The 11,583-nt window shown below is 47.6% G+C and overlaps 1 protein-coding gene across 1 annotated transcript in view; it reads right to left on the reverse strand.

Annotated features, from left to right (window-relative positions):
* Positions 1–11,206, reverse strand: part of LOC140688692 (trafficking protein particle complex subunit 9-like) — a 175,171-nt gene extending 163,965 nt beyond the window's left edge. The window contains exons 1-2 of the transcript XR_012063431.1: positions 11,062–11,206; positions 10,289–10,549 (exon numbers count right to left, since the gene is read on the reverse strand). The gene's annotated coding sequence lies outside the window, so the exon portion shown is untranslated. Of the gene's footprint in view, positions 10,550–11,061 lie in introns of the transcript that reaches the window.
* Between the last annotated feature and the right edge of the window lie 377 nt (positions 11,207–11,583).

The raw sequence follows: 11,583 nt of genomic DNA on the forward strand, positions 1-11,583 counted from the left end.
CCTGAGTCACCCTCTTGATTCCTTCTCCTGGCTGACCCTTACTCTGTCCTCAGAACTGAATGTAGAGCCAATTTCTTCCAGGAAGTCCTCCCTGATGATGTCCTTTAGCTCTTGGCTGGGCTCCGTCTACAGCAGCACTGCTTGGCGACCAACTGGTATTTGTCCACCTGCTCCTCTGAGACCATGACCTTTTGGAGGCCACATGGGAAAAAGGAGTGAGGTGACAAGAGGGGTGGGAAGAGCAAAAAACAAAATCACAGCCCAAGTCCCAAATTCAAGGAATCTGTCTCAGAAAAAAAGAATAAAATGTTTCATACGTGTGTCATTTGGCTATGATTTTTGTGGCTCATGGAAATCAAGAGCTTGGTGTTCAAGTCTAAAATCCAAGTTTCATTCAAAGAAATGTATATATTCATATCCAAAGGAAACCAGAGCTGCTTAGCAACAGTTTGCAGTTAAAATCCAAGGGAAATTTGATATAGGCAATCTCCCTCTCTCTTTTCATTTTTATTTATTTTTTTGGTATCATATAGTTTTAGAAGTATTTGTATAACTAAGTGATGGCTACAGCCTATGATTCTGCACTGGAGTGTTTGGGGCTAAGGAAGCCCAGATTACATGCACTGTGTAAATGCAAACACACCAACACTCTGACAGGCGACCTAGTGGCTGAGCTGAAGTTCCAAAGCAGACAACCTTACATTGGAAGACAGCTCTCGGTAGAAAGTAAGAAATGCAATGTTCTGTACTCAATTTCATTTGCTTTATGGGCCATTAACAAATAGTATATCTTGTCTAATGGAACTCAAAAATATATTGTCATCTTCGATTTTTTCCATCTGACTGTTTTATGCTAACTTTGGATATCAAACCCTCACTCCATACGGAAAGCTCAGGCTTACACTGCAGTAGGTTACATCCCGCGGAAGAAAGAGGATCAAGGGAGAACTGGAGTGTTTCCCTTCAGAAGCTGCTAAGTCTGGTTTTGCACCTGTACGTCATTTGCAACCACGTCATCATCAAAGGTGTAAGACCTTACATCTGTAGGGCGTAAAGCACTGCGGTGCATCCGAACCATCAAAGAACACTGAGCTTTGTGAAACAGTCCTGAGGCACTTAAATCGTACTTTTTCTGAAAGGCTACGAAACTGACCCACTTCACCATTCCAGGCATAACGGGGAGGTACCGGAATCAGTAGAGAGAACATGCCCTTGAAGTCTGACAAGGCCCTGCTTGAATCCTGCTACAGCATTTACTAGCCGCTAAATGGACCAATTCCTTAACCCCTCTGAGAAAGCTTCACAATCTGCAAAAGGGGGCTGCCACCGCCCGCCTGGGAGGCATGGATGTGAATGCAACATCCAAGAAGGGCGGCCGAATGGTACCTGACACGGCTCCTGGCTAGTTTCACTCCGCTGACCTTCTCCCCCTTTAAACTTGCACTGTTCCCCCTGGTAAGGGTGAAGCCCCCGGAACAGACTGCCCGATTCTTCTGTGTATCCCTGGATACATGCCTTACCCTTAGGAGGCCAGAAAAAGAACTATCTCCTCCCCAGTCACTATCAATGTTCTTAAAAGTCTGGGTTTTTTTAACTCTATGTTGCAGGGAGACGATTCCAGAATTGTTCAACCACCTTTTTCCAGGTTTGCTCCTCTCCCCGCGCCCATCCCTTCTCACCTCAAATCTTCTGTCTGATTGCCTTTTGTTCATGGGAAAGAGAGTCCGCTAGGGTGCGGACTCCCTAGGCCTCCCTCCCTTCCCCACAGGAGAGTGTGACTACCATCTCCCCACTCCCCACCCCAACTCCAGCTTCTGAGGAGGATCCCCTCCAGGACCCTGCAGCCTCTGGATCTTCCCAAGATGCGCACACGTGGCCACAACCCTCCCTTCAGATTTCTTCCTGGGTGGCTCTGCTCACCCCCCAGAACTTAAGGATAAATGCCATTGCTCTGAAAATCGTAAACGCCACTGATTGACACACCAAGCTGCATGGTCTGGGCTTTCCTCCAAACCAGGCACAACCCTGCCCCCCCCAGCCACAGTTTGCACCTCTTGAGATGAGCTCATCCACTTGCACGGCTGTGAACACCACCTAAGAATGATGACTCCCATCGTGTATCTCTAGTCCGGCTCCTTCACCTGAGCCCCAGGCTCACAGACCCGAGTGCCTCTTTGAAGTCCTAACTTGAATGACAAATGGCATCTTAAAAATGCTTTATGTCAAAAAAAAAAAAAGCCTTATGTCCACCATTTACTCTAGACTTCGATTCCTAGCCGGTACCGCCCAGGCTTCCCATTTTAGTAACAGCCCCAGCACCCACCTAGGTGTTTGAGGTCACATTCAATTTCCCTTGTTCCCTCTACCCGGCCCTGCCCTGGAATCAGTCTTGTCATTTCTGTCGCTAAGCCAGTCTCAAGACTGGTTCTGCAGGGACCATGGACGGAAACCCACAAGCTCACAGCAAGGTGCACTGAGTCACAGTCCTCCAAAGGGAGCTCCCTTGAGGGGGAGGCATCTCCTGCCGCCGGTCACTTCAGAAGGCACTGGATTCTCAAAAAGGAGGACCAGGAGAAGGGACTCAACTTTCTCCTGTAGTCTGAGCTTTGAAGGCCCCGAGGTCTGGGGGAGCTCCTAATAAGCTGACACTCCTGTCAGTTAGCAGATGAGGATGGGAGAACCCAGGCAAGGCTGTTCTCGCTCCGACCCTTGGTCTCTCGGGAGCCACGGGAAAGGCCTGTTTCCAGGGCATAGCCCGGCCATCACAGATCCCAGCCTGCATTGCCAACCCGGACAGCCTAGAATCCTACTTGCGGCTCTTACTTCTGTTCTGTTCCCCCCCCCAGAATGTGATGCATTCTTTTAGAAAGTCTGGCCTGTCTCAAGCGAGACCAAGTCAGTGAAGGATGAAGTGTCCACATTTGGACCAGAGCATGAAAGGAGAAAAAAGGTCTCATGGCCAGTATGACGGTGGTGGCCAAACACTTCCCCTGGGTGAGTTGAACCAGGGTGGGGGTGAAAATGCAAGGTCCCTTCACGGCTGACGGGGGTGTTGGAGACTCACTACCGCAAAATAACGACATGGCAGTCAGTGGTGGAATCAGTTGCAACAGACACAGATTCAGCTACTTACTGACAAAAAGGGGTAAAATTAAAGGCAGGTGCAGGGAGGCCTGCACGGCTGCTGAGGCAAACAGAGACCCGACTCTGAATGCCCACTGGCCGAAGCAGAGAGGAAGCTACGGTCCTCTTTAGCGGTCCCTGTGTCCACCAGATCCAGGTGAGCCAGCTACTAAGGAGAAGGCCATGTTGTCCTGATACTCAGAGAAACCAGCCTCATAAAGGGAACAGAAGAGTGGCATGGATTTTAGACCCGCTCCTGCCCCTCTAAGAATGCAAAGTAAAGTAAATGGCACTGGGAATGTGAATGCAAAAATAAAACCAAAAACCAAAAAAACAAAAAACAAGTGACTGCTTCCTCCAACAGCATCCCCTGCAGCTGCTCAGCCCCGAGCCCACCACTTCCTCACCAGTGACTGCCGGCCAGGCAGCGCCGTGACGCCCATCACACAGTGACAGCCAGGAACCACGTGCAGAGCACGTTTGTGTAAAACACAGAATCAAGCAAGGTGCTGCAGATTTTGACTTTCCAAGTTTAAATACTCTATGAAAAAAATCCCTCAGCAACTGCCTAAATCAATTCGCATCTCACTTCTTCAAAACAAATAAACAAAATTAGTAAGAGCGCATATGTCACCAAATATAAGGAGGAACAAACAGGTTCCTCAAAGCAAGGAATTTAACAGATATCAAACTCCATTGGGCGATGGGCTAACAGAGCAAAAATTCCAAAAAACTAGAAAATAAAAAGATGACTAGGATAATATATGGATCAAGGCAACTATTAAGTTTTCGCTTTTTAAAGCCATGGAGACAGCACAGAGGGCGATCTGGCTATTTCCAATGCAGGGTGTGCACAGCCCACATTTTCAGACCCAACAACATGCTCACAGTGTAGTATAAGAGAAAAAGGAAAATCGAAAAAGGAAAAGAGGAACAGCGAAAATTAGAAACACACGAGAACAAAAATAACTGACAGCATTTACAAGAATTTACGTGAGTGTGATGAGGACAGGGACGTGGGGATGGTGAGACCCACCCTCAACTCCTGATCCAGGGAACGCAGGGGCCTGAGGGGAGCGGGGCTGCGGGGGACTCCAACGTGGTCAGCGCCCCAAACCAAAACTTCACCTAGATGCGTGTAGACAGCTTTTGAGATACAAAATGTGGTCACATTACAAGCTGGACAATTTTACTCACTGCCACCAAGAGAAACAGGGGAGATTTAGGCACTGCTCCTGCACCAAAGCATTGTTTTAAAAATTAATGACTGTGGAATAGTAAAAGCAACAATGGAGTAAAAGTGACTGGAAGAGAAATTGCTTGACCCCAGCTCACTAGCCGCGTTACCTCACTGACGTTCAGATGCTGGCTGAGCCCTTATGGTACCAAAACAGACAGACCCACAAGGAGGTAGGTTTAATGCGCTGCTGTATTTTGATGCCGGGAGCCATGCCTGGTACACGAGGTTCTGGGTAAACAATGGTGACAGTGTCAACCAGTATGGGCTAAGCACACATCCAGCTACTCCGCCACATCCCAAGGAGAGACTTCAAAAGGGAAAAACAAGCTGGCATTCTCTGGTGGGTCTGCAGACTCAGAGCCAAACAGTTGCTGAGCAAAAATGTCACCAGTTCCTCCTATGACAAAAGAGGAGGCACTGGCCTGGGGGCTGGGGCAGGGATCCGGGCTTCCACTGCTCATTCACCAGTCTGCCCAGGGGGAGAAGGTGGTCCTCCCTTACGTTGCACCGATGCACCTACATTGACTAACGCCTGGGGGCTCAGCAGGAGCTGACAGGTGAGGTGAACAGAGCCAGTCTGGGAGTGGCCGGTGCTGGCAGCTGTGCCCTCAACTTTGCCCAGGCCACTAAACTTGCCAGCTCATCTACAAGGAGCAGAAGGGGAGTGCGGGCGCATAGATCACAGGGCCCCACGAGGACAAGTACAGATCATGGCCACGACATGCCTCTCCCCTTCCTTAAGCCACAGAGGCATGTCCGTGGAGGAAGTGAAAATTAATCCAGAGCCCGCCAGGCACCACACGCCGGTGGGACATGGATCCCCTGTGCCTGTCATTCACAGGACTGGTGTGGACTTTCTTTTTATCAATTCTCTGGCATCTTCTCCTCCAACTTACCAACAAACAGAAAGTAGAATCTGAGCTTAGAATCACATAGAATCACAGAGCACCCCCTCCACAGCGGACCTGGCAGCATGTGCCATGTCCTCCGACCGTCACCTTTGGGACCACCATGGGCGCTCTCCAGACTCAAGGCCTGAGGCCGTAGGCCGGGGGTCACAGCTTCCCTCACTCTCCCCAGCAAAGGGGGACCACCTCTCGTCAAAGACATCTCATCCTCTTCTGCCAGAGGGACAGCTCGAAAGATACACAGGGAAACATAGTAGCCTGTGAGGCTCTAGACAGCCCAGAAGAGCTCGTCTGCACTTCCAAGGCAGAGTGGGGCCTTTGACCTAATCACAGGGAAAAAGTGAAGACGAATTTTTCCCTGCTCTGTCCCATTCTCCGTGACACCAATTTCCCTGCGTAAGGAGCTCATTCGGAAGGCCCTGGCAGTGTTTCTGATGTCCTAATTTGGCATGGCGGCCGTCAGGCAGGGTAGAGGGCCTGAGCTGTGCTGGTGCTGGTCCTGGGAGGCAGGAGACACCGTCTCCACCCCCAGCTCAACCAAATCCTCATTCTGCGTCTCAGAATTCAGAGTCTCATCTATAAGCAAAGGGATGAAACTGTCCAAGGACAGGCTGTCCAACAGGAATGAAATGAGAGTCATGTAAATAACGTTTCCCAGTTGCCACGTTTAAAAAGTAAAAAAAAGAGAAAAAAACTAGAAACTGATTTTAAGAACAGATCTTACTTATTCTACTGTATGTAAAATACTATCATTTTGACATGTAATCAATATAGAAAGTAACAAGATAGTTTATATTCTTTTTACTAGACAAGTTTCAGCGTCTGATGTGCATTTGACCTACAGCACATCTCAGCTCAGACCAGCCTCTTCCCCAGCGCTCCTAGCATCAGTGGCTGTGGCTACTCTATTGCACTGCAACTCCAGGGGTCCCACCAAGTGTTCTGGCTGAAAAGGGGGAGTAAGTGTCCACAATAACCCTCAAAGGATCTCTCTGAAACAAAGGCGGATTTACTTTTAAACGTCTGAAAACCGGCGGGCTGCACCTCCTTCCCGCCTTGGCTACAAGACAGCCCTCCTCCTTGCTGATCCCTTTCTGGATGTTGGGAAGCAAACTTTCACACAGCCAGGGTGGCCCGACCTTCAGGTTGACTTGCCTGCTGTCTGTGTCCAGTCCCACGAAGTCCTCCTTCTCAAACAGGATGTACAGGAGGGGGGTCTTCTCCCCAGACTTTTCGGGGGCCCCATCCAGCCACTTGGGCAAGATCAAGAGTGAGTCAGTGAAGTCCTCGATCCTCTTCTCCACCACCCTGCAGTCCTCGTACTTTGAAGGTCACGTCGGCGCACAGCTGCTTGGCCACTTCCCCATACAGCACAAAGACAAAGAGCTGAGAGTCGTAGAGCGTGGTGCCATACAGCTCCTCTGTGCTTGGAGCTTCTAGAAGGCCTTGGCCAAGAGGCAGTCAGTAATGGTGACAAGGCCCACTACATTGCAGTGGGTCTGGAAGCCACTCCGTCCATTCTCGGGCCCATAGTGATACCTATAGTAGATACAGAGTGCCCACTGGGATCCGCACGGGCTGATCTGGCTCACCAAGGAGATTCCATTATAAATGAAAAAGAAATTCTCCTCTAAGATGATCCCCACTGGTTGGACCACAACGGGGAGAGTCTGGTGGTCCTCAGCACACTGCACGTAGTCAGGGGCGCTCATGTTACAGGCCCTGCCGAGAGGGGAGAGTAAACCGATGTACATACTGTGCTGTGGGCTGCGGGCCTCACTGGGTTGAGGCGACCTGGTTTGCACCAGCCAGAAGGCAAGGGAAGCCCAAGCAAATCAGGGGTAAGTTTGCCCTCAGCGTCTGCACATGGATAATGTAGCTAAGATCACATTACCCAGCTTTTGGTCTAGGCTTCCATCCCCTGCAGAAAAGGGTCATTTCTTGTTTTCTGTTTCCAAGCACCTAGCCAGGCCCTAATGCAAAGTGAGTGCTCAAAACTGCTGAATAAAGGAATGAATAAAGGAACTGCTTCCCCACCTCTCAGCAGGATATAATGCAAAAAACCATAGTGGGATCAAAAGATCTGGATTTCAACTCCAATTTACTTGAACTCCGAAGGTGCAGAATAATGGGTATGAAAACTTGCTTTGGGGAGGAGGGTACAGTTCAGTGGTAGAGCACGTGCTTAGCATGTACGAGGACCTTGGCTCAATCCTCAGTACCTCATTTTAAAAAATGAAATGAATAAAGAAACCTTATTACCCCCCTCAAAAATATTTTTTCAATTAAAAATTGAAAATAAAAACACCTTGCAATTGACACAACATTGTAAACTTGACTATAAAACAATTAAAAAAAATCCTTGCCTTACAAGAATACATCTGGATTATGGAAGTTTGCAATTGTAAAATGCCTAGGGTACCACCTGCATAAGAAGGAAATATACAAATGTGCTATCCCTCATTTAAGGGCTATTTTTCCTTTGGAGAGATCATAACCTCTCAGAGATATTTTTCTCATATTAAAAAAAAAAAAAGAAAACATTACCTGATTCTCCATACTGCTGAAGAATCAGATAACCCTACGAAAGCATCTGAATCATACAGTTTATTCAATAAATGTTTGTTGAATGAATGAATAAACAAGTAAACTGAATGCTGCTTCCTGCCACAGACCATCATAAGGTTACTGCCTGGAAATGCCAAGCCCACGTTCCACCCGACTCTACACTAACCACGTGGGTGACCTGGGCAGGCCTGTGTGCTTCTCTAAACACCAGTTTATTCATAAATAGAAATGAGGGCAATAACACAAACATAAAAGCGTTAGTGAGTCACGAATGAATGGTACCCCAACTTTGCAAGATGGAACTATTAAAGAAAATTGGGCAAAGAGTCCATAGGCCCTCTCCATATTATCTCTTACAACTACATGAGAATCTACATTACATCTAAAAATAAAAAGTCTAATTTTTTAAAGAGGCTATTGAGGTTAAATGAGCTCACTGTCTCAAATAAGGAACAGACAGTACAAATAAGATAATGCGCAGCCCATGAGATACACTCAGTAAATATACCCACTGAACCCACTGGTCCCTCCAACTTCAGAGCATGAGGAAGGTTTCTCGTGGCCAGAGGCCACTGCACCTAAAGCTAACAAAGCTATTGGTCCCCACTTTCAATATCCCCTACCATCACCCTAGGTCTAATTTGTATTTGTAATTTTTTTCTTTTTATGAAATAGAAATCCCCAATTGCATAGCCTTCAGTTCACCAAAATCTGATCACACAGATCATGATGGCAACCCTCCTTGGTGAAACAATAAAACGAAAAGCCATTTCCACAAGACCTCTGTGTAAATCTACGAGGGAACTTCATCCTGGACTGATGAAGAAGACTGGGGAGGAGGGGGCAATCTGGGGCACACAGACCCCTCGGTCACCTGTCCCATGATGGACTTTAGACTCAACCCTCACCCTCCAGGAACTTCAAAATACACACAGACAAAGTGCTATTGACTATATATATATTTTTAAAGAAATCCCTGACTCTCTAGCAGGTCTTGTATCTACCGAGACACAAATGGCTTATGTGTATAATGTTTCACAAAAGCCTTAAAATATTATCACGCCAACTTGACACATTAAGAAACTAGGGAGAGAGGTTTATCACATTGTGCAAGATTAGAGAGAGGCCTCGTCAAACACCGTATTTAAACCCAAGCCTTTGCTCCAGTGCTCACACTGCGAAGTGTGACATACTGCCCCCTTCCTGCCCTCTCCCTGCAATAAATCTCTGAAGAGTCTTTTCTGTGCCACGTGGAATCACAATCATCAATTTACCACAAAGAGCTATGTCACTCCTTGGAGGACGTGTCAAAATCTAAAGGGTTGGGATGGGAGGAGAGATTTGCATTTTCTGTTTCTCAAAGGAAACATGGCTTTAAAAGAAACTGAAAAGCGCTTATCTAGTCTAAGCCCTCATTGTGCAGAGAAGGAAAAGGAGGCTCAGAAGAGATGAGGAAAGGGACTTATTAACAAATATTGCCTCAGCACAGCACCAAGCCAGCCCTGGGCCCTTCTGGGGGAGGATCTGGGAGGCCCAAGAGAATGAGTGTTTGAGAAAGGAAAGAGAAGAAGCATACAAGGCCCTGTCTCTATACCACCATAGCATGAAGTTCCACCAAATTTTCCAGTATGGGTGCAGCCAACATTAAGGTGGACTAAACAGGTTATAGAAAGCTGGAAGTCTCAACCATAGTGGAAATTCCAACATTTGCTGTTTTTTTCCAAGTTCAAGCATCAGTTCAGTGGGTGCTCTGTACCAGGGACTACACGAGGCCTGGAGTTCTCCCAAATACAGATCTCTATTTTCACGTGTGCAAACCACACACAGGCCCACCAGAAGAAAAACGCCCACACATAAGATGGAATTAATGAAACGGAAAGCAGCCAACCAACATATATTACTAGCAACAACGGTGCTGCTAGAAATAGACTCATGGACATAGAAAGCAAACTGATGTTAGCAGGCAGGAAAGGGAGGATTAACAGATACACATTAATAAATATAAACTAAATGACAAGGACCTACTATATAGCACAGGGTACTATATTCAATTTCTTGTAATGAGTTGTACTAAAAACAGTCTGAAAGACATATATATACATATGCATATGCTTATAACTGAATCTCTGCTGTACATCTGAAGAAAACATGGTAAACTGACTACACTTCAATAAAAAATAATTTTATATAATAAGTAAAAATAAAAGCAACGCCATAAAAAAAAGTAAAAGCACACGGCAATCCCCTTAGCTGTAGGTGGTGGAGAACTCAGCAAACACCAAGTCCACTCGAACACTCCAGCACTGGCTGCCACTCATTCCAAATATCAGAGAATCACTTGGCTTCTACGAGGTTACTTTTCTCTTCTGTGAAAGGCTTCAGTTGCATCTAACGATGTATTGAATCTCATCATTCACAAACCCAAGAATTAATGAGGATTTCCCATAGGCCTGGCTCTGGACAGATGAAAAGATAGGGTCCAAGATATATTCATGGGTAGAAGAAGTTTATGCCATAAAGACATTAATTCTTCCTGCTTTGATAGACAGATTCATTGCAATTCTGATTAGAATTCCTCCCAGATATTTCATGGAATGTAACAAGTTAATTTATGGTCAGGAACAGCCAAGAAACTTCTTTACAACCACCACTGGGTAGGGGTGGATAGGTCATGCATTTCCACTGGTCTTTCTGATGTGATGAAAACGTTCTGGAATAATAAAGGTTGCACAAATGTGAATATGCTAAAAGCTGCTGAATTGTAACATTTTAGTGGGTGGACTTCATGGTGTGTGAACAATATCACAATAAAGCTGTTATATGAAAAAATCCTTCTTGCCAATTATTTTTCCCTCTATACTACTAGTCTGTCCCACAATTTAAGAAAACAAAACAAAACAAAACAAAACAAACCAGATTTTGCCAGGAGCTCTTTAGGACTGCAACGTCCCTGGGTCTCCAACGCCTCAGGTGGTGCTGTTCCTGTTAACACACACTAACTGGGCTGGGCTAGTTAGGGACTGTAAGTATCTTTTTAAGATCGATGGTCTCACGTTTCACCCTGGGAGAATGAAGGATGGAGGATGTCACAGCCTCATGCCTTCAGCTCATTTTTAACTGAACCAAGCCCTGCTTTCACCACTTTAATCCCTCTTACTATAAAAACACGTAACATCAACAAGCACCGCCATCATAACACCTGAAAGTGTTCAAGGTACTTACCTGGGGCAGAAATACTGAGCCAGGAGACAGAAGCTCCCTCAGCACTGGCGCTCCCTTTTCCCGACTCCACCAGGAGAAGCTGGGCGTTACAGCCGGAGGCTCTCAGCCTGGAGAGCAGCGCCCACGCCGCTGATCTGGACCTCAGGGATCGGGAAAGGGAGAGGAGGGCAGCCCCGGGTTCGCGGGTCAGGGAAAGCGGGGGGTGGGGAACGCGGGCTGCAGCCCTTTTCGGAGGCCAGCCCCAGCCCCAGCCGCCCGCCCCCGTCCGGGTCCGCAGACCCCGCCCGCCCGGGACACAGCCCACTCAGTGATGCGGACGGGTAGGCAGCCAAGGAGAGGAAGCCCGGGAGGAGAGGACTCGCGGGCGGGAGAGGGGAAGGGGACGCCATCCGCGGACTGAGGGGAGCCCGGCTGGGCCAAGAGGCGGCAGGGGCACACCTGGCCTTGGACAGCTGTGGCCGGGGCGCCGGGGCAGGTGGCGCGGGCAGAGGGGACTGGCCCGAGGAATTCAGCTGAAAACAC

Source organism: Vicugna pacos, chromosome 2 (assembly GCF_048564905.1).
Source record: "Vicugna pacos chromosome 2, VicPac4, whole genome shotgun sequence".
Classification (NCBI taxonomy): Eukaryota; Metazoa; Chordata; class Mammalia; order Artiodactyla; family Camelidae; genus Vicugna; species Vicugna pacos.